General features: G+C 45.2%; 1 protein-coding gene across 10 annotated transcripts in view; it reads right to left on the bottom strand.

Annotated features, from left to right (window-relative positions):
* Positions 1-12,411, bottom strand: part of CALN1 (calneuron 1) — a 532,500-nt gene that overhangs the window by 384,142 nt on the left and 135,947 nt on the right. Inside the window, exon 1 of one of the 10 annotated variants that reach the window (XM_019663713.1) lies at positions 4,541-4,674. The exons of the other annotated variants lie outside the window; for them this stretch is intronic. The gene's annotated coding sequence lies outside the window, so the exon portion shown is untranslated. Of the gene's footprint in view, positions 1-4,540; positions 4,675-12,411 lie in introns of those variants that run through there. 10 annotated transcript variants of the gene reach the window in all.

Genomic DNA, 12,411 nt, shown 5'->3' with positions numbered 1-12,411 from the left:
CAACAGCAGTTCGAGTCCAGCCCGAGCTGAGCAGCCGCTGAGCTGCCAACAGGTAGCAGGATGGCTCAGCTTAAAAAAAAAAAAAAAAAAAAAACAGCATGGTATAGACAAACAACATGAAGTAAGTTTAAGTATCAAATATGGAAAAGGGGGGACCAACAACAGCCCAAAAAAACTGGCATATCTCTGGAAGCAGAATTATTTTACCCATCTTGATAGACAAGGCTGATCAGAGCAAGGCCAGGCTGAAAGCATGATGAAGGGAAGGCCATGGCAGAGCACAGGGCATGTAAGCTGTCAGCTACTGAGGGCTAGAACAGAACTGAGAGTGGCTGATTAAAGCCCTTTACTCTGAACAGCAGAGTGGGTCTCCAACTCTGAGGAAACGTGCTATTATTAAAGGAGTGATCTGACTGAGGCCCTCCTCCTCTGGCATTGGCCTGGGGGCAATCTATTCACCTACCTGGTCTTGGAGCCTAAAATGAACCCTGTTCATCAACATGCCCCCCCCTCCCCGCCAGAAGTGTGCAGTCATTCCTCTGAGTTGGTGGGGTAGGGGGTGGGGAGCTGGTATTGAGAGGAAGCCTGACTATTAATGGCACAGTTCATTTGCAAATGTCAGAATGCCAATGGCCAAGTGAGGATTGCCAGAAAACCAGCAGGACACAAAAGGTGACCCCAGAGACAGCAATGAGGCTTCTGGAAAGAAAAGACACCTTGGAACAATTTTATGTAACTCTTCAGGGAGATGTGAGAGGCTACAAAAAAATGGGCAGTCTGAGATCAAGAATTCACACAAGTTAAAATTTTGATTGGGAGGGAAGAAAATCCATAGAAGGACTTGAGGGAAAAGTCGTGGAAATCACACAAAATATAGTAAAATAGAAATAAAAACTACAGAAAATTTAATTAGTAAGTACTAAGGATTAACACAGAAAGGTCACATGCATCTAACAAGCTTTTCAGAATGAGAGAAAGAGAACATGGAGGAGAGGAAATAATAGAAGAAAAATTTCCAGAGCTGATGATAAGAACCTTCAGAACGAAACGGCCTGTCAAATAGTTCAAAATATCATAAAGTTTCAGAACACAAGGATAAAAAAAGCACTCTAAAGCTTCTAGAGAAACGAATAGATGACTGTCTAATGAATGATGACCATACTCTCATGAGACACATTTCAGCATCATTAGATACTAGGTGACAGTGGAATAAGCCATTTAAACCCAGTCAAAATCCAACCAAGATAGGGACTTAACAAGTTTGTGATTCACAGACATTTCCTAGCGGAATCACTTAATGAATTACTTTAGCAAAACACAAAAGAAATTAGAGAATTGAGATCCAATTCGTGGATGAGATCTAACAATGAGGTGTGCTGCCAGAAGACCACTGTGGGAGCAAATCAGGTCCAAAGTGCCAAGTGCCCAGAGCAGAGACACGGGGGTCTTGTGGCAGCACACCACGTGCTGAAGTTCAGGTTGGATCTTCTTAGGAGAGAGGAGAAGCCAAAGGTCTATGCCAAATGTCACATGTAAGTAGAGCGGGCTCCCCCTCCCTACCTCACTTCCCTGTCCAATTTTGGGGGGTCTTTTACACCTCTCATGCAGAAAGAAGTGGCATTAATGAAACGATATTTGTTTCCATAGTGAATAACATTTACATAATCATAGTATTACATGGGCCAGCCAAGTGGCGCGATGGTTAAGAACTGGCTTGGGACGCCAGAGGGCCCCAATTCAGATCCCACATATGAGGACCAGTGACACTGCCCTCCACAGCTAAGAACAAAAGGAGAGCAACTTGTCTGTTCCCCTTCCCCCAATTCCCCAGCACTGTTCCCATCCCCCCAATTCCCCAATAAAAATCTTTTTAAAAAATCGTAGTATTACAAACACTAATTCTTTTGTTTTCAAAAACGTGAACTCTACAGGCAAATCATGAAAATTTCCGTTCCAGATAGAGAACAGAGTGTAAGTGCTTGATACCATCAAAATCTAGTGATAAAACTGGTTGAGAAGAAGCGGTAAAAAGGAATGTGGGGTGCAAAGCTCCTCACAGTGGGAGATCAAAGGGTACTGTTTAAAGTTAATAAACAAAGGTTTAAGCATATGAACTAAAGCAATAAAGCTCAATTCAAAGGTTTGAAAATAAAAATGTGACTGGCAGAGATTGGAAGGTGAAAGGGGAGGCATTGCTAAAATGTCTTTCAGATGAGAGGATGGAGACATGTTATTTAAAGTGGAATCACATCCACAGAAGTACTTCAGTGGGTGTGATTTCATCCCCTGAAGGCACTAACAATCACAAACGGTTAAAAGTAGTTCCCTCTGACACATGTGGAGTTTGACTGGTTCGGACCCTTACTTTTTATTTGTACCTACTTACATTGCTTTTTATCATTCTATTCCTGTATTACTTTTATAAAGTCAAACCATAAAGTTATATGGAGAGCATGTCACAACTATCTAAATATAGTCATATATATATACACATTCATATGCATATTCACATGGATGTATATGTATGTTTTATATATGTATACACATATATGTTCATATAAAATATTATTGGAAAGAAATAAACCTAAATGTAAATACTAGTTATTACTGAACGATTTTACTATAATTGTATTCTTATTTGTTTAAACTTTCCACACTTAGTGCCATGGGTCTATTTCATTTTTATAGCTAGAAAGAAACTAACATGATTTTACAAACTAAAGAGCCTGCCTGGAATTTCTTCCATGTGAGAGTTGGGCCTCAGGGAGCCCGAAGACAGGACCAAGGATACTTCAAGTCCAGGGTTCAGGACCCACAGCCATCAGGTGCCAGCACATATTGTGTCTGCAGTACAGGCCTCAGAGGAGAGAGCCTTGGCCAGAGAATGTAAAGGGCTAGTGTTAACACCCAGTTGTATGGACCAGAACACATGTTCATCTCCTCTGCCAATTTTGATCTTGAATGGATCTGTCCCCCCAAGGATTGAGAATCTGCAGGTAGCAAGGTGCATGCACCTGCTGGGAGCAATTCTATACCAGTACCATAAAGACGAGGAAGCTCACCTGCCAACAAAGATGCTTTGGGCAGATGATCTAAGTTGTTCTGTAATAATGAGACAAAAAGCTCAGCTGCTTTTTAAGGCTCCTCCTTAAGGCTATTATAATCTTTTTTAATTAAGAAGTTGAATATTAAAGGATTTAATTTAATAAATTTTTATGTATCTTCCTTTGAGATCCTCGTATAAGGTTGCTAACTCTTCTAGACACTTCTGGCTGCTCCAGCATCTGTATCAAACTGAGAGTCCTAGACACCTTTCTGCAAAAGTGGGTGATCCTGTTGACTGAGTCAGAAGCCCTCTCCCAAAGACAGTGGGAAGCAAGAGATTGTTGGATCTGTGGGAAACAGCCATACACATTACCCAACACTGATTGTGGAGAGTTCTTGAGAACGGCACCTTCAATTCTTTAGTAGCTGTCTTAGTCTGCTTGGGCTGCCATAACAAAATATCATAGATTGGGTGGCTTAAACAACAGACATTTATTTTTTCACAGTTGTGGAAACAAGAAGTCCAAGGTAAAAGGTGTCGGCAAGGTCAGATTCTGTTAAGAGCTCTCTTTCTCATTTGTAGGCAGCCACCTTCTTGCTGTGTCCTCACAGGGTGGGGAGAGAGAGAGTGCAAGCAAGCTCTCTAGTATCTCTTCTCATGAAGTCACTAATCTCACCATGAAGGCCCTCCCCTCACGACTTCACTTAAGCCTAATCATCTCCCAAAAGCCTCACCTCCAGATACCATCACACTGAGGATTAGGGCTTCAACATATGCATTTTGGAAGGGACAGAATTCAGTATACAGCAGTAGCCAAGTTGAAAGCAAATACGGTTGAAGATGAACAAAATCAAGCAGGGGTCTAAAGGTCTGTTGCTTTTGTTATTTTTTTAAAACTTGAATTAGTTTTACCTTACCAGAAAGAGATTATAATAGATTCACAGAGAAAGATATAGGACCCTGAAATTTTAGCCTCATTTTAATCAATTTACATAAAATAAAAAGCATGTAAATTAGATTCATTCAACCCATCATTCAGATGAAAAGCGGTTTGAAATTAACCCATTATTTTGGACTTCACAGCAGAAGAATATTTTGGAAATAAGACTACAGTGCTCAGGTCAAGGTCTTCATTTTTATATGGGGTTTTTTCTAATTTTGCCATAAAAGTAAGGGTGTCCCCAGGGAAGGCTGAAGCCAATTGAGCCACAAGAGAAGTTAATTCATGCTTTCAGTTGTTTGAGTGATAGGGACTTAAAGTATCTAGTATGCTGTGATCCAGGATGGTATTACAGCAGAAGTCATAGCCCATGTCCTCAAAAAGTTACAAACTGCTGGGATATGAGTCCCAGAGATTAAGTTACATCTGGGCCATGTAACTGTAGGAGCTATGTACACTCAGGCAGAGAAGAGTGGCACCCAGAAGCAAGCAACCTGGCTGAGCTTCCAGTCCAGGTGGTGTCGGGAGGCTGACGCTGGGCACAGACCTCTCACCTGCAAGCCAGACATTGGTGTCCTGCAGGCAGCCATGCCCAAGACAGTGGGCAGCATCAGGAATGTCACAGACAGGGCACAAGGTCATCCCAACAGCTGGGCAGAGGACAGTGAATGCAGGATGGCAATCACCTTGGGGACATCTTCTGGCAAGAGGAGGGTCCCAGCTGGTAGGAGAAGCAAAGGCAGAGACTAAAAATAAGCACAAGCTAAGATGGTGAGTTCACCAGGAGGACACTTCGTGAGGCCTCTCAGTCATGACCTAACCTTCACAAAGACATATGATGGAGAGAAATCTGCTAAGAGAAATGAGAAGCTCGTCTATGCTCAAGAGACATATAAACAAAACATCAACAACAACAGCAAAAGTTCACAGAGTAACTAGACTACGAGCTTCATGGACACAATGTTCTCCCAGCATGGAGCCCAGCATATGATGAGTACTAAAAAATGTCTGTTGAATGCATGCATGCATAAGTGAATGAATGGTATGGAGAAGCCTGTCCCCTGAATCACCACAACAGAGAGGAAACAAGACAATTCTTCCCCTGCAGCCACTCTCCCTTCCACAGTAAAACTGCAGCAAAACACATCCCCAGGCTAATGGGGGCAGAAAAGTAACACTTGGGAGCAAAACTTCTCATGGAGTCATACTGATGCTAGGAGTTTCTCTGGGTCATCTGCCATTAAAATACCAATGGAAAATTCCTAAGAATAGGTGATGCATGAAAATAGTGAACAATTTTTAGATGGAAAATAGTGAACATTTTACGTGGCAGACAGTTCTAAGCAATATTAAGTAGCATCTCAGTTATACCTTGTGAGGCAGGATTACTGTTATCCCCATTCTACAGATGAGGAAAGTGAAGCACAAATTCAACAAGTGATCCAAAACTGCAGAGTTAGCAAATGGTAAAGTGGGAAGTCAAATTCAAATGGCTTGACTCCAGAGGCAACACCTAAGATGACCTCTACAGAGGCTGCCTCTGGGCTGGACAGGGAACAACTAACAACATTCACTCATCCTAGAAATACCGGGGGTAGACAAGCGAACACTTTGGTCAACGTTGCTCAAGCAGTAGTTCACTGTAATCAGAAGTGTCTGGAAGCTGATGGTAATCACTTTGAGCACCTCTTGTAATTGCAGAAGTCAAACGTGACTTCTATTCATCTTTTGTTGTCAGGATATACTGAGTATTACAATTTTAATAGTTTTCCTTTCTTAAAAGGTGCATACATTTTTTTGGCACCCTCTGTGTGTGTTGACTGCTGGCCCTATTCACTTTTCATAACATGAGGCAGGATCTGTGTTCTTGGAGACATACACACTGGTACATCCTCAAATAAAGGCACTGGAGGCCAGTATGAGGTTTGAAAGAGTCCAAAGGTCTCAGGAATGCAACCCTCTCCTCCAACAAAGCAAGAAGTCAGAGACAGGATAATGTGAAGTGTAAAAGGCTCTGCAGAGAGGAATGGGGAGGGGAGCATTCACGCAGCAACAGAAATAGGGACTCAAGGAATGCAAGGGAGTGTCATAACTGAGGAAAGGAAGCCACTTTCAAGAGCCCTTGGCTGAGGGCATCAGGGAGAAGGTGATGGATCAAAAGTGGCAGGCGGGGAAGGTCACCAAGAGACAAAACAAACACGAGTGCAAGATCTCCCACTGCTTGCTGTCTTCTACAGTCCCACAGCCAGCCAGGAAAAGCAACACTGGATGGCTTCCCACACTCCACTCCATGCCAAAGAGGTACAAAAGCCAACCTAATTTAGTCATCTTCTCCTCTGAAATGACCTAGCTCACCAGGTGCAGAGAGGTGTTCTGAGTTTGAAGGAGGACCTGTGCCTATATGTCCTGCTTCAAGGCTGGAGGTGGGGACTTCAGACCAGAGTGTGGAGAAAGATATGGACTCCGGTCAAGGTGCTGACACATGCAAAGGGGCCCCTACTAGCCCCCTCCATCTCAGCCCTCTCCCTCTCCCGTCAGTCAGCCAGAGCCTCCGAGTCCTGACCATATACCACCCCTTCACATCCTCATTCTCTGACTGCTAGTGGTGGCCTTTCTACAAGGCCCAGCTCAAGGACTCACTCAAGGAAGAGGCCTTTCTCAATCCTGAGGCTTCTAAACATATAAGAGAAGCAGCATAGCAGGCTGGCAGTCAAGCTCAACAGACTCCTGGCCCAGTCCTGGCTCTGCCACATTCTAGCTATAGAACCCCAGACAGGGCCGGCCGAGTGGCGCGCTGGTTAAGAGCTGGCTTGGGATGCCAGAGGGCCCCGGTTCAGATCCCACATATGAGGGCCAGTGACACTGTCTTCTACAGCTAAGATGCTGAACAACAGCTCAACCTGGAGCTGGGCTGCCGTGAGTTGCCGGCAACGGAGTAGGCTGCAGCCCGTGTGTCAGTGAGTTGCCATGGGCTACTGTATATAGCCAGCAGCCAGCGTGAGCGGCCAGCAGCTGCAGTGAGTGGCTGTCCAGAAGCCAGAGACTGATCTGTCTCGCCCAGGAAGAGCGCAGTGATGGTGCCAACTTGGGCCAGTGAAGCAACGTCCTCCACAACTAGACTGAAGAACAAAAGGACAGCAACTTGTCTGTTCCCCTTTCCCCAATTCTCCAGTGGTGTTCCCATCCCCAATTCCCCAATAAAAATCTTTAAAACAAAAACCCCAGACAATGCAACCCTCCCGAGTCTTAGTTTCTTCATCAACAAAATGAGAGTAGTAAGGTATCTATCTCATTAAGCAGTCGTGAGCATTCACTGGATTATCTAGAAAATACTTAGCACAGAGCCCGGCACATGGTAAGCTGCATCCAGCTCCTGGCACTCGGGATACTGCCAAATACCCACAGCAGTGGCCTTAACATGGCAGCACTCACAAACATAAGTGGGTAAGGAAGGTCCAGGCGGGGCAGGGTCAGTGGAGCAGAGTGTGAGCCCGTGGTTGCAATGCTGGTATCACCCAGCACCACCTCAGACAATCCCTCAGGCACTTGCAGACCTCAGTCATGAATGGGGACGGCATGGGGCGCTTTGATGACTCTGATGTCAAATCGAGACACAACAGCCAGAGTGTGAGGTTTTGAAGTAGCCAACAAGGAAAGTGAAGATAGTCTATTAAAAGGGATAAAAATGTGAACTACATATATTTTAAGAGGAGTATGATGATCTATAAAGATTTGGAAGCCATAACAAGGCCTAGACTTTAAAGAAAAATAGGGATACTCCAAGGAAATAGGAAAGATCCAAGACATGAGAATAGAAAAGTGGTGAGAAAACAAGGAAGGAGCAAATGAAAGGTGACAGAGGCCAACTGCCATGAGGCAGCCATTCCCGAGCAGGTACAAGCCATTCACACCTGGGGACATACAGCTGTCTTCTCTCAGATTGCTGAGGGCCACCTGCCCCAGAATACAGGGAGAATTCTGGTCTCAGGAGTCACTCCCTTATATTGTTGTGTTTTTGTTTTTCAACTTGGGGTGTATCCACAAGCTGTGTTCCCCATAATAGATAATACTGTGCCACTCTGACGTGAAGGGAACAGAAAGTAGGGTTACAAGTGAGCCATACACATAAAAAAAAAACCATTCCAGAGGATTTCTTTTCTACAATATAACTTTTTGGAAATTTAATTTTGGAACTGGTGCCTTAGGTTTGGAAAATTCAGGAAGGATAAGTAAGCAAAAGAAAAAATGACAACTGCATCATTGGGGAAGGGAACAGTGTTGGGGAACTGGGGAAGGGGAGCATAGTGTTTTTCCAGGACCCATCAGTTCCAAGTCAAGTTGTTGTCCTTCAATCTTAGTTGTGGAGGGCACAAGCTCAGCTCCAAGTCCAGTCACCACTTTTTCAATCTAGTTGCAGGGAGCACAGCCCACCATCCCATGTGAGAGTCGAACCAGCAACCTCGTTGCTAAGAGCATGCACTCTCACCAGCTGAGCCATCCAGCCGCCCATCCACAGCTCAGCTCATGTGCAGCTCACTGGCCCATGTGGGAATCAAACTGGCAACCCTGTTGCTCAGAACTTGTGCTCTAACCAACTGACCCACCCGGCCGCCCCCAACTGCATCATTTTTTTAAAAATGGTTTTGGCAAGTCAAAAGCTCTGGGAAATCTGGGTAAATAGTGACTGTAAAGATCATAATTATTTTCTCATTGAAAAATAATTTGTAATTTAATAATATAAGAGTAAGAAGAAATTTTCCCTATCATAAAATTTTAAAGTTACTATAATTAAACCTGGGTGGCAGTGGAGAAGAATAAATGGAACAGTAGAGCAAAAGCAACAGATCAGAAGTTCAGCCCAAATGAATACGGTAATTTGGTATAATACAAAACTGGCATCTCTAAATCACTAGACAGACTATTCAATAAGAAATAATGAAAAAATTGAAATCACATAAAAAGATAAAAGCTACATCCCTATATCATACCACAGCCAAAATTAATAATAGATGGATTTTTTAAATGTAATGATAAAAATACATGAGACTCCTGGTAAAAATTGGCAAATCAATCTCACTCATTTATTGCCTCTCCTTCTCAAAACACTGCTCAAATAAGAATGAAGGATGAAGGACAGGGGGCAGGGTGGTAGTCTTCTGTAATACACAGGACAAAAAGAAGGGGACGGAGAGGTCTCAAGGAGACCTGCAAGTCAGGAAGCAGAGAGGGAGAGAATGGTAGAGCTGACTCTGTGCCTGTCCGGGGTCTAGGAAGGAGCCCACCAGTCAGTGCCAGAACCCTGAGAAAGCTGTGCCCATGCTGTGGAGGCCGTGGTCAGGTACACATAGAGCCCTGTCCCTACCCCTGAGCCAGCACACTGCTCTGCTGCCCTGTGTCCTGGGAGCCAGCAGGACAACTTCAGGAGAAAGGGAAGAGAGGGCAGAGCAGGCCCAGTGCAGGGCTGGGGGAAGCACCCTCTGTGAACAACAACATAGGGGCCAGTCTGTGCACAGAACCTAGGGGCCTTCAGCCCCTCCCCAGGCCTGATGGCAGAATTCCTGCACCCAACCTCCTTGGAACCCTGCCCCACTACATGCCTCCGCAGAGCAGCCAGGGACTGCACTTCGTGTTAGGAGCCAATAAATTCTATTCCACTTTTAAGCTCTATGAAATACACTACATTAATAAAAAAGCTTTGTGAAACTAGAACATTTTTAATTTAGAAGTAAATATTTATGTAATCTAGGGGGTGAAGAAGAATTTTCTAAGCGTGACTCCTAAACTTAAATATTTAAAAGGGGGGATACAATAGTTGATTGAACAATCTAAAAAAACATAATGTTAAAAATAATATACAACTAGCTGAGACTTCCGATAAGATGGCGGAATACACAGATGCTATGCCGACTGCCTCCCAGGATCACACCAAAATTATAAATAATTTATAAGATATTCAACCTCGGAAGTTCCCTGGACACTAGATGAGCAGAACCTCTGAACAAAGGACTTAAAGAGGAGGCCATGTCGAGTCTGGTAAGAGGGGCGGAGACGAGAGAAGGCAAACCCCGTGAGGGACACCTCAGCGGTGGGGAGGCTTCTCCGGTTGGGGGAGAGACCCTCCGGCCCCACACCGTACTCACCAGCCCAAAGTTACTTTGCTAGGAAGAGGAGTTCTACAATAGCTGGAAGTAGAAAACAGTGAGGACTCTCTTTGCTCAACTCGGTGAGGCTGAGGGCAGCTGGAGAACCAGTGGAGCCAGCAAACCGATTCACTCACTGGTGAGCACTCACCCGGTTCCTGGTGGAGGGAGTAGCTCTATGAGCAGGGCCCAGGAGCCTGCAGGAAGGACTGAGCTGAGTGCCTTTGTCATGTGAGCTGGAGGTTTTTGGGACCATTGTCCCCCCACCCCCCCGGTGTGGAGCTTGCACATGAGTAGTGCACAGGAGAGTGCCATTTTTCAGGGCTGGGTCCTCCCACAAAGGCTCAGGTATGGGACTGCACTGGTCTGCTGGAATTGGCGTAGGAGTGCATGTGTGCGTGCTTGCATGCACATGTGGCTTTGGATTCCCATGCTCCACACTGCTTCTGCTGCATAGCCAGGGAAACGCCGGGCAAGCGCGCTCCGACTCCAACAGACTGCTTATTGAGACCTGGAAGTTCACTACTCGCCTTAGGTCCCCGATTTCTGCACTACATGTGCAGAGTTGCCTGGGTGGCGATTGGCGGTCGGGCTGCTCAGCCTGATCTTCGAGCGGCTGATTGGGACAGGCTGAGATGGACTTTTCCTGGGAGTGTAGGGCCGCAAGCTGTGCACCTGCGTAATTCAGCCGGGGCTTTCCAGGCGAGTTTGTGTGGGTTGGCTGCCGATGCAGGAGTGCATGCTGCTCTGACTTGGTGGGGGCCACTGACCACATCCTGTGGTGCCTTGGGGCCCTGCCCCGCCCACCTAGAGATGTCTTGCCAGGGATGCCTGGCCCCTACCTCCGCAGGCCACAGAGGGTGTTTTTGCAGCAGCAGATAGCCTGCAACAACCTGTGAGGATTTTTGGTGGTGAGCACAGTTCCAGAGCACACAGCAACAAATTGTGGGAAGCTCACTGCAAGTCTAGAGGGAGGTCAGCCCATGACGCACTGAGCCCTTCCCCTCAACAGCTGGTGCTGAGTTGCCCAGAGTGTCTCTATTGCTGAGCAAGTGGGCTGCAGATTAAAGTAGGTGGAGAGCCCCTCCCCCACTTTTTTTTGGTTTTTTTCTTTTTCCTTTTTTTTTTTTCCTCTTTTTCTCTTTTTTCTTTTTCTTTTATTTTTCTTTCTAGGCGATCTAATACATCCAAGTAATCAGAGTGACAACCACAATGAAGAAACACAGAAACATGTCCCAAGTAAAAGATCAGAAGAAACCTCAAGAAATGGAACTAAATGAAACAGAGGTATCCAACCTTTCAGAGACAGAGTTTAGAACACTGATGATAAGAATGTTTAAGGAACTTAGGGAGGACATAAAGAAGGATACAGAAATCATTTAAAAAAAACCAGTTAGAAATAAAGAATACAATAACTGAAATGAATAACACCGTCAAAGTAATCACCAGTAGATTAGATGAAGCAGAGGATCGGATCAGTGATTTAGAAGACAAAATAACAGAAACCACCCAGTTGAAACAACAAAAAGAAAAAAGAATAACAAACAATGAAAACAGTTTAAGAGACCTGTGGGACAACATCAAGCGCAACAACATTTGCATCATAGGAATACCAGAAGGAGAAGAGAAGAAGCAAGGGTTCAAGAATGTATTTGAGGGGCCGGCTGAGTGGTGCGTTGGTTGAGAGCTGGCTTGGGATGCCACAGGGCCAGGGTTCGCATCCCACATGTGAGGGCCAGTGACACTGCCCTCTACGGCTAAGATGCTGAACGGCAGCTCGACCTGGAGCTGGGCTTCCGTGGGTCGCCGGCGACAGTGTAGGCTGTAGCCGCTTGTGGCAGTGGGTTGCCATGGGCTACCATATGTAGCCAGCAGCCAGTGAATGATCTGCCTCGCCCAGGAAGAGCGTAATGATGGTGCCAATTTGGGCCAGTGGGGCAACGTCCTCCACAGCTAGACTGAGGAACAAAACGACAGCAACTTGTCTGTTCCCTTTCCCCCCAATTCCCCAGCACTGTTCCCATCCCCCCAATTCCCCAATAAAAATATTAAAAAAAAAAAGAATGTATTTGAGGAAATAATGACTGAGAACTTCCCTACCCTGGTGAAGAAAATTGACATACAAACCCAGGAAGTGCAGAGAGTTCCAAACAAGCTGATCCCAAACAGGTCCACACCAAGACACATCATAGTAAAAATGGCAAAGGTTAAAGACAAAGACAGAATCCTAAAAGCAGCAAGAGAAAGACAGCAGGTTACATACAAAGCAACTCCTATTAGACTAA

This window comes from Hipposideros armiger, unplaced genomic scaffold, assembly GCF_001890085.2.
Source record: "Hipposideros armiger isolate ML-2016 unplaced genomic scaffold, ASM189008v1 scaffold_400, whole genome shotgun sequence".
Classification (NCBI taxonomy): Eukaryota; Metazoa; Chordata; class Mammalia; order Chiroptera; family Hipposideridae; genus Hipposideros; species Hipposideros armiger.
This window is presented reverse-complemented; position numbering and strand designations above follow the sequence as displayed.